The following is an 11,395-nucleotide window of genomic DNA, read 5'->3' as shown; positions in this document are numbered from 1 at the left end:
TGCCCCCTTGATTTTAAGCTCACCGTGCCACGAGGGACTCGGACCAATCCAATGCAAAGCAGTCTTGGTCTTGCCACAGAAGGAACAGTCTACAAGAACTAGCTGCCACGCCATGTACCCTTTGTACATGAGAACAAGCAGAACCAGGCACGTTTGGCCTCCAGTGAGGGGCCAAATAATGGTGAAACGAGGCTGTGGTTGCTTGTGCTCCCATTTAGGAGATATGGCCTTGAAGTTTGAGCTAGGTTGGTCCTTATGCAGCAGCGAGTGGAATGTGCCCAGAATTATTACCGGCCAAGCATTTCCCCCCCTCATGTTTTTTCTTCCGTTCTCATTAAATAAGCATGAAGCAAGGGTTGGTGGTTAATAGCTTCATAGTTGTAGTGCATTTGACGGACCGTTTGCTGATTATCATATTTACCAACATAAATCATCTCCAGTATAAACTGCACCTGCGTGCATCAAGAGAAAAGTCTGCACGCATTAGGAATAACATTTATTTAGATGTACAGTTAGCTTCATTTTGGACATTTCATTGCACAGGTGCCTTTTTTGCCCTGTTTGGAGGGTATGTTCAAAGTGCCCGATTACATAACCTTTTCACCCAAATTATGTACAAATGCAAATCACGGCAACTTATATGGTTATTATCTTAACTATACAACTATAAAGGATAATCTTTCTCAATATATCAAAGTAATCAAAATTTCCTTTTTGAGTAACACACACCTCGGGCCAATGGGTAGTAAGCACACTTTCTATGATGCAAAGTTTCACAAACAAACAATCAATGAGGGGAAACAATTGGAAACATTAAAAACACAATTAGTTAAAAAAGGAGCAATGCCCGGTGACCATATAAAATCAAGCTTAGGCAGGTTCTGTATCTTCAGTGTTGTCCACTGATTTGGAAATGCAAAGCCATGACATGTTGACCATACCTCCAGTGGTCTGGTCTAGCAAATACTAATGGTCCGAGGTGGCCAACATCTACACACAGGGACACCACTGTAAACAGCAAAAACCAGGCACAGCTTTAACAGCATCCGTAGTCAACTTGAACTTCATAGAGAAGATCCCACGTAACCTTGGTGTGGTGCAGTTAAAACAGCAAATGCCTATAAAAACCGCTGCAAAGTTTTTATTATGCGAGCAAAGTCTTCCATAGGTCCCAATTGCGGGACTACATGTACCTCGTGGAGTTTTCCGGTAATCCAGTGTCCAAGTTCTAAAATAGTTTTATCCTCAAAAGTGAGCAGTATTTCCCTGCGACTACTAGTAGGAGCTGAGAAATGTTGTGCTCTTTTCTTACAACTAAAATTTTAAACCAGATAAATGCTGGTGACCTTTTCCTATATGGTTAACTTGGGTACAGACGTCCAATAAAAAAACTCCAATGGTCTTGGAGCAGTAATCATAATATTAGAGGGAATTCAAGGAAGTCTGCGAGAGAACATTTTTGCTGCTTCACGAACCCCTACTCATAGACAATGATCTCTACCGTGGGGTCCATCACTAGAGAGCCATTTTGGCTGCTAAAAAGGAAAACAGGAATCGCACCTGCTTTTTATCGGACAGCAGGACATCAGAGCACAGTTCTTGTTGAAAACCACAGAGCGATGTTTTTCAGTGCGATAGTGTATTGACACTGTAAAAAGGCTACTCATAATATAACACGTACCCACTTAGGAGAACAAGCATTGATGTAGCCAATTGGTCTCGCTTTTGGGACCTTATAAGTATTTAGTTATGCAGCACAATATCCTTGGTGCAACAACAACTGTTGCATGGCAAAACACTTATAAGGTCCCAAAGGCGAGACCTATTGGCTATGCCAATGCTTGTTTAGATATGGTTATGACTCTAGTGAGAATTACATGAGAGTAGCCAGAGTGTTGTACCTTATTAATCGTTTGCTTATTTTGTTTCAGTTTTCCCTTTTCCACCGCTGTTCCTACCCTAACCCTAGCCCTCGTTTGATTGCCTTTATACTCTGTGTACTTATTAGTCAGAGTGTGAGGAAGTCAAGAGGTGGACCCCTTTGAGTATCGCCCTGATCCTGAGGAGCTCGGTTATCGTGACAAGTATTGGACTACCCCATGTTGTCAAGACTGATAACGGGCCCCTGTTCCAGGGAGGAGAATTCAAGGAGCTACTTACTCAACTGGGGGTCAGACATCACTGCATCACGCCACAAAGGACGCAGGCGAACGGCGCAGTTGAACGCTTCATGCAGACGCTGAATAAAGTCCTACGGATATCAGTGGCAGAGCAGTCTGATCCTGAAGTGGCTCTTCAACGTTTTCTAAGAGAGTACCGCAGTACCCCACACTGCACCACCCAAAGGTCGCCATGGGCATTAATGCTAGATGGTCCCCAGAGGGACACTATTCCAGTAGCAGACAACTGGGTGCCTGAAGCATACAATCCGAGCGACACGCAAACTCGACGAAGTGTAACCAACGACAAAGCGAGCAACCGGAGAAGAGCAAGGCCCAGGGTCATAGCGCCAGGGTGTACCGTCTTGGTACAACACCGCGGCAGCGGAGGGAAGACTGCCCTCACAGCCAAGAAAGGAGGAGAAACCATAACAAGAAACATTTCCTGGTAAATAATCCAACCTGCCGAGGCCGAACTATCACATCCCAGCGTGCTGGCGGACGAAGAAGTCACCGGTGGAAGACTATCCCCACGCCCGGCTGAAGATCAGACCAGAGGTCAGGGGACTCCGACACCAGCCACAGATGTTGGCCAAGGCGGCAACACTGAGACTCCGGTAGCTGTCAGCCCGATGAGAAGTAAAAGGGACTCACAGCACCGCTACAACTTAAGACCAAATCCCAGACCGAGCCAGAGTCTGGCAGACTTTGTATGTTAATTGCTCATTAAGATTTTGAACGCTCATTTGGGGATGGGATGTAACGGTCTAGTTGTCCCTGAAGTAAGGGACCCCAAGCACACATTGTATCACTCTCTGGCTAAGCGTGGTCAGAGAGCTTAAATAAATGGGAGGAATTTGCTCAGGACTTCCGGCCCACCACAGAGTCTATGGTTCTGCATGTGGTTAATTCCAGGCTGCTGTTGCAATACTGCCAATGTGTGAGGCCCACACTACAAAGACGTCACGGAGACTTGGCGCCACCGAGCGTGCAAGGTACACTCAAGTGTACCCAGTAGCGCGGAGGAGAGCTCCTGAGCCTCCGTGGCACCAGCACCACCTCAATGTTCCTCTGGTCCCAGAACTGAAGCGGAGAAGCGCTTCTCGGCCGATAGAGGCACCCAGCCGGCCTGTGAAGTAACCCGCACCAGAGACAGTCCCCACGGTCCCGCCCACGTTTATTTATCCCCTCGGGACGAGCCCGCCCCGAGGGGTGTATGGATGTGTGTTGTAGCGCAACATTGTTTTAGAGAGTCCGGGTGGCTCTCTACATCCCTCCTTTCTTTTAGTTCAGAGACCCCAAGTCCGCCCCATCATGGGGAAGTATATATAAAGTCTGGCAGTCTCTGACTTGGGACCGGGTTAGGGCAGAGGCCATACCTCTGACTCCGGGAGTAGGATTCCTGCAAACTGCCCGGCGGAGTAGTCCGTGAAGTCTCAGTTACCGGATCCAGACTGGGTGGTCTTTGACAGTCCTCACCACCCTGAGGTACCTGCTGGCCGGACACCGGAGGTGACATCCCTACGCCGGGAGACGCCGGGGCACCACCATCCGAAGGAGGGCCTTGAGGCTGGGACTCCTCACAATCCGTGCCGAATTCCGAGACCGACTTGAAACTTGACACATTCCTTGTAATAACCTGTTGGCCTCGTCTTGCCGTAACCATGGTCCCTTGAACCTCCGTCACCGTCCATCCATCAGGCTCATAGAGAGTTCGTAACTTCCATCCAGGGTGCCGATCCTTGATGACCACATGGTCTCCAACTCGAACCCGTGGGTCTCGGGCTCTTCGGGACTCACTAGCCTTCCGGTTCGTTGCTTCTCTTCTCGCTTGAATGGCCGCTCCGTCTCTCTCTGCTGGGGCCCACCCTGGATCGGACGGGATAATGTCCCGCGAGGCTCGCTTGAACAGGATGTGAGCCGGAGCACATTTGGTAGTGCTGGGGGGGGTTTGGCGATACACTCCAAGGAACTGGCCTAGAGCTGCTTCCGGGTCTTCTCCATTCTCCATGGCAATCCGCAGCGCTCGATTGAGTGTTCTCATTAGTCGTTCCACCTCCCCGTTTGCTTGGGGCCATAGGGGGGTGATCTTCCGGTGTCGGATCGCTAGATTTGCAAGGGATTTGCAAGGTATTCCTGGAACTCCCACCACTGGAAGGGGGGCCCATTGTCCCACTTGACTTCTTCAGGCAGCCCCATAGTTGCAAACACCCTGTCTAGAACCCTTTTGACATGAGGAAACGCAGTTGACGCTATTACTTCGACGACATGGAACTTCGAGAAGGAATCGACCATGACCAGCATGTGCCGACCATCCGGGAAACTCCCAAAGTCCATGCTGAGATGCGTCCACGGTGTCTCACTCGCTTCTTCGGTGATCACTGGAGCTGGTGCCGGGTCCCCTCCGGTGATAGTGCAGGCGTGGCATTGTCGAACCATCTCATCTACTTGTGAGTCTATCGCCGGGAGCCACCAGACCTTGTCACGTAACCGGGCCTTAGTCTTGGCCATTCCCTGGTGACCCACATGCGCCAGCGCAAGGATTCTTTTCTGGAGGCTTTCGGGGACCACGATGAGGCGTCCCCTCAGAATGACTCCTTCTTCCCCCACGCTGAGTTCACTCCGGACCTGCCTCAGTTGTTGGCGAGCATGGCTGACCTCTTGTCGCAGGGCACGGGCCCCATCCATGAAGCGGGCCCATCCATTGCTGTCCAGTGCCCTGTGGACGCGAGCGAGGGTGGGGTCCTCCCGAGTGGCTTGACCGATTTCCTCCAACGTCATGGCCTTGGGACATGCCCCCTGCGTGACCATGCTGTCAAATGCTTCAGTGCCGCATGTGTCCTCCGGTGAGGTGGATGGTGGGGTTGAGTCCGGGTGATGGGACAGATAGTCCGCTGGGTTGTGAGCCCCGGGCCGATAAATTACCTTAAAATTGTATGCCTGAAGCTGCACGGCCCACCGTTCGATCCTCGGCGGTGCCAGCCTCGACAGTCCGGTGAATAGCGGGAGCAGTGGCTTGAGATCCGTTACAACGGTGAAGTCCTGTCCGCACAGGTACAGATGGAAGTGCTGGCATGCCCATTTGATGGCCAGCGCTTCTCTTTCGATTTGGGCATACCTCGTCTCGGTGAGGGCCTTGCTGGCATAGGCAACGGGCTTCCACACTTCGTGACCATGCTCCTGCAGGAGGACAGCACCGAGGCCCACCAGGCTGGCATCCACAACCAGTTCCCTTCTCCTCCGGAGGTGAAAGTACGCCATGATTGTCTTGTCTAGGAGCCCCTCTTTCATATCTTGAAACGCCTTGTTGGCCTCCTGTGTCCACTCCCACTGGTAATCGTGGCACGTGAGAGTGCGTAGAGGCTCTGACATGGCGGCCAGATTGGGGATGAAACGCCCGCAGTAGGTGGCCATCCCAAGAAAACTTCTCACTTCGGTGGGACTGCGAGGCGTGTGGGCGGCTCGGATGGCTTCAGCCTTCTTCGGGTCTACCAGGAGTCCTTCGCGAGTGAATGTGTACCCAAAGAAGTCCACGCTATCTTGGTAGAAAGAGCACTTGGCTTTGTGTAGCGTCAGCCCACATTCTGCCAGTCTCTTGAGCGTGGCCCTGAGGTGAGAGTAATGCTCCTCCAGCGTGTTGGAGAAAAGCAGGATGTCGTCGCTAAGGTTAGTCACTCCTTGCAGTCCGGACAGGGTCTCACGGCTCGCATTTTGGAAGACCTCAGCAGCTGAAAAGACTGCGAAGCTTAGCCTTTTATACCTCCTGAGACCGACATGAGTCGAAAAGGTGGTGATGTACCGGCTACCCGGGTCTAGCTCCAGCTGGTGGTAGCCGGCATTCAGGTCCAGCTTTGAGAACCATTTCGCCCCATTGAGGTCCGCCACAATGTCGTCCATCGTAGGGGTGATGTGCCGCTCCCTCTTCACCGCTGTGTTGGGCAGCCGCATGTCCACACAGAGTCTGATGGCCCCCGGTTGCTTGGGCTTGGGTGCCACGACCAGCGGGGACACCCAGAGAGTGGGGCCAGATACTTTTTTTTTAAACGTCTAGCTCTTCGAGCTTTCGCAGCTCCTCTTCCACTTGAGGGCGTAGGTTGAACGGCATCCTCCGATGTCGGAGGGCTAACGGTCGTACGGACTAGTCTATATGCAGCTTGAATTTCTTGCCCTTGAATTTCCCCAGGCCGGTGAAAAGTGTTGGGAACTTCTTGAGTATGTCCTCGGCGTGGGAGTCATGAACCTGGTTTTCAAAGAACACAAGACCTAGGTCCTCCGCCGTGTGACAGCTGAGTAAGGTCCCTTTCTTGCCTTCCGTAACATGGAACTGTGTCTGAGTCGAGTATCCCCCGCTGGCGATTGTAGCGCTGATGACGCCACGGAGGGGAAGAGGGTCCATCCCTCCATACGTGTATATTCGCGCCTTGGATGGCGTCAGGGGGGGTCGCGGTGACAGGCGGTCATACTGATCAGAGTCCATCACATTGACCGACGCCCCAGTGTCAATGAGGGCTTGTATCTCCGTGTCTCCTACCGAGACTGAACACATGGGCGGCGGCCTTCGCAGGAGCCTGTCCGGCTGACGTAAGATACCACAAACACCTCGTCATCTTCGTCTTCATATATTGGGGGCCGCGACTGTGGCTGGTGTTCCAGGCTTGGCAGCGTGTCCTTAAGCGAGACCTGGCGCACTTGCTGTGGCCCGAACCTGGGTCTCGACGACGGCTGTCTGAATCGCCCACCCCGGCACACTCTGGCATAGTGCTTCATCCTTCCGCAGAGGGAGCACGCCTTCCCTTTCGCCCCGCAGACGGCCGTTGCCGGGTGGTCATCACCGCAGTACCCACACGACCCTCCTGGTGCGGGTTTGGACGTTTGGCGAGGTGTAGCGGGACGACTTTGAATCACTTCCAGCTTTTCTTCCTTGATGGGTGTGTTCTTGAACCCCGATCCCGTGGCTACGGGCACGTGTAGGGCCGCTTCCATTTCTTCCGCCCGGGCGTCGGATAACTCATGAGAGCGTGCAAGTACTAGGATTTTATCCAGCGAGATCCCTGGCTGCCGGAGGATCAGCTTCCGTAGGAGCTTGGAACAACAGCCTAAGATGATCTGATCCCTTATCTCCACTCTTTGGTCCGTGAATGGGCACGTGCTGGCCAGCCGGCGCAGACGCGCGTAGAACATGTCAACGGATTCCGTGTCGGTCTGCCACGCCCTCCGGAACTTAAATTTCTCTAAATCAGGGTTGAGCTGTGGGTCAAAATGTCTATTCAGCGCAGCAACCGCTGCGTCGTAGTCGTCATCGTTCCCTGTGTTGGGAAGCGTGTCGAACAGGTCATAGATCTCAGCCCCTCCATAATAGATGAGTAGTGACCGCTTTACTGTCCCATCGGTTTCACGAGTCCCTTTGAAGTAGTGGTTTAATCGCCCTACCCATGCTTTCCATCTTGGCGCAGCAGTAGCCGGATCCGAGGTCTCGCTAAACGGTGGTAGCGGTGCAACCGCGGTGTGGGTGACCACTGGTGGTGGTGGTGGATTGTTGCCGGCTCTTAGATTGGACCAGCTTGCGGTGCGCCTGCACCTGCACCTGCAGCGGGTACCGTGGTCATGGTGTGGCTGTTCTGGGTGCTACTGTGGTTTTACCAATGCTTGTTTAATCAGGGTAGCCTCTTCCCCCACTTGGTGTCGTGGCCTTGCCAATGCTTGTTTTTTTCCAGGTACCCTCTCCTTTCTTTTGGACCTAATTTCCTCTTTGTGGGTCCCAAATCCTGCTTCACACGGTGTGATTTATTAGTCCAGGCAGGCAGGAGAAGGACAGCCCTGCCAAGGCCCCCTCCAAGAGATCGGCTGAGTCAGCCGGGAGCCAGCGCGAGGTGAAGCACCTACGTGGACCCCAGAGCAGGGGGCAGCAACAGAGCAGGACACAGATGGGGCGCCGGGCCAGCCACTCACCCCTCTCACAGCGCGCAGCGCTGATGGCAGATGATCCGCAGCAGGCAGCACGCGGGTGGGCTCCGCGACCTGCAGTCCGCACCGGCAGACGATCGCAGCAGGCAGCACGCGGGTGGGCTCCGCGATCTTCAGTCCGCATCAGGTGAGCGGCGGGAGCGGCAGCATTGCGGGTGGGCTCCGTACGCTCCGAAACTAGCCAGACCTTCCGACACACACGCGAGGGCGCGGCCGGCCTCGTCGCCAGTGTAGCGCGGTGGGGCCTAGGTCGCAGTTAATAGGCGTGATACCAATTAAAGGACACATACACTACGGTTGTGCGCTCTGGGCTGGAAGACCCCGTGTGGTCCTGCCCACATTTATTTATCCCCTCGGGACGAGCCCGCCCTGAGGGGTGTATGGATGCGTGTTGTAGCGCAACATTGTTTTAGAGAGTCCGGGTGGCTCTCTACACCCACCTCCCCCGGTATCAGTAGCAACCCCTACCTGGTGTAAGTGTACAAACAGGCAGAACACTAGAATGAGTCCCGCAGGACACTACACGTGTATGCGTGGTGAGGGCTGCTGGGACGACTGCTAGTTGTGTCTACAACCCGCTGTTTCCACTCTGCCAGACCACGCCCCCTGAACTTGCATTTATTCGTGATTTAAGGGTTGTGCATTACATTTTATATGCAATTATCTGTAGGTCAAAAGCCACCATAATAGATATTTACACAACATCTTATGTTCCGCCAGGTGTGTGACTCCACCCTAAACCTGGTGACCCACCCCCTTGTACTCAGGATTACAGTTTAGTTCTAGTAGACTTGCACATAAGAGGAAGACGTATACCGCCTGACGCGCACAACGAGAGAGACAGAGAGCTCTGAAGCAAGAGTCAGTGTGCCATTAATGGATATAGAGAAAAGATGCCCATAAGTTACGACATGACTGCATTTTCCCACAGAAGACAGAACATAAAAATTCCAAGCACTTTCTCTCCAAATTTCCCTGATAGAAATTGCCAGATATTCGTTGTTACATGAGATAGACGTGGACACGTTCTTTCCGACAGTACTCGTGCGTGTTCTTTAAAAAAAGTAAAAAACCTCGTCTAGCAACTTTTAAGGAAATGCCACTGTCTAAATATTTTTACATTCTGTAATTGCAGCTAAATATAAAAAGAATGTATACTTTATACATGGTTCTGCTCTCCTACAGTAAACAATAGAATTACTCGAAGCGGTCTTTTCTCTGCCTGGATCGGTGCAGCTAAAACACAACCCCACAGCGCCACTCTGTGGCTAAACATGCAAACCACCTCTGCAAATTGATAACAATAGAAGACATTGGGAAAACTGCAAGATACACAACCCTAATGACTACTTGATGGAAGAAATGAGAATCAGATTTATTCATGCCTTTAATGAATATCCCCCGAAGTTATAATTTTGTTTTCCTTGCCTTTAATTAATATCGCCCGAAGTTATAATTGTGTTAAGTGAATCATTTGAAATGAAAAAGATACACTTTATCTACACTTATTTAATTAATAACCGAATATTTTATCAAAGTGTAAAAAGATCATGCAAAATTGACACGTCCATATCTAAGAACTAGCACCATTTCTTCTAAAGTAGGCTTGGGTGAAATTTTAATTATGCCATGGTAATAGGAGTAATTCTGGTAATTTAACGATACTCTGGTAACGCAAAATTACCAAAAATTAAGGGGCAGAGTTAAAATTATCGCCGGTTTAGCGGTAGATAACTGCCGCTAATGCGGCGATAATGGGCTTGATAATATGCCCTGGAGAATTCCCATAGAAGCCCATGTTCACACCAGAACATTGAATTCTATTGGAATTCTTAAGGGCATATTATAAAGCCCATTATCGCCGCTTTAGCGGCAGTTTTCTGCCGCTAAACCGGCGATAATTTTTAACGCCCTCCTTGATAATATGCCCCTATGTGATTACGTCCACTGACGTAATTTAGAGTAAATTAGGGCAAAAATACCTACTGCGCGAGCACAGGAGCAGATCGCGCATGGCTGCTGACTGCTGCTGTTCGCGTTCTGTTGCATTTAGCACTATTTTCCTGGCGCAAAATACATTTTCAGTTTCATTTTGGACTCAAGGGTGCAGAAAATAGTGCCATGTTCAAATGCATTATAATGCATGGACAATTTATACCAATTGAGCAATTGAAATATTAAAACCATACCAGTAACCTTTTTTTCCTTATTTCTTACAAAAAATATTTGTAAGTGTTCGCATTGATATATAAAGTGGGCAGTCCAGGATTCACCAGTAACACCTACTCTTGTAGGCTGTATGAACTGGGCAAGTTGAAAGTGCTTCTTCAGTTTTTTTACTGTTTAAACTTCGTACCTACAGAAAACAAGAGACCACAGAAAGGTGATTCACATAAGCAACATATGCCATCTTGAAGACCTTAGGATGAATTATAGCTTCTTTACCGCCAGTCCAGGCTGGCCAGAAGTTGGGTGAATAGAGGTTACACATGAAATGCCCTTCCAAACATCGGTGTTGGAAAAAGGATAGAGTTCTCATGCCCACCCATAAGACCATTCGTGCCAGGTGAACAAATGGATTACCTGGTGGAAATGTTTTCACTCGGTGGAAGGCACTGTGTGGTTTGTCCTCTCCGAGGGCGGATTGGGTCCCCTTTGACACCCTTATTCATCCACTGTTACCGTGGGGATCCACCGGTGCCCCAGGCACAAACCTAGTATAAACATAAGGCTGTTTATGTCATATTGGCCAAAGTGTTTTCCCAAAGCTTAAGGTACTAAGGACAGTGAGCTTCATCATAAAAACTTTGCGCCTCACTCAGGGACTCATTTACAAATGTTTTAATGCAGCACACATAGAAATTGGAAAAAAACTAGGAGAAATAATATTATTTCTACTTATTGTGCCTCCCTCATGCTTTCCCTGGGGAGGTGTAGGCTTTTGACTCATTTCCAAGTTTGTAACTTGTTGTAAATCTGGGAATGTGTCTAATGCCATGGGCGTCACTTGGAAACACCCACTGTAATGCCCATGGCATGCCTCTCCATCATAGTGTGAGGTAATGCAGTGAGTTGCGCTCCGTTGCCTCCCTCCATATCTAAAATGCCATGAAAAGCCAAGCAGGGTGGCTTTACATGGTCATGTAGATATGGCTAAGCCCTGTGTGTCACCAGAACATCACACACTATGCCGGCTCTGAAAGATCTTCAAGTGAATCCCCAACGAGTCCAGAAAGACAGCCACCCTCTCACTCAGCAGCAGCAGAATCAAC

This window comes from Triturus cristatus, chromosome 1_2, assembly GCF_964204655.1.
Source record: "Triturus cristatus chromosome 1_2, aTriCri1.1, whole genome shotgun sequence".
In the NCBI taxonomy this organism is placed as follows: Eukaryota; Metazoa; Chordata; class Amphibia; order Caudata; family Salamandridae; genus Triturus; species Triturus cristatus.
This window is presented reverse-complemented; position numbering follows the sequence as displayed.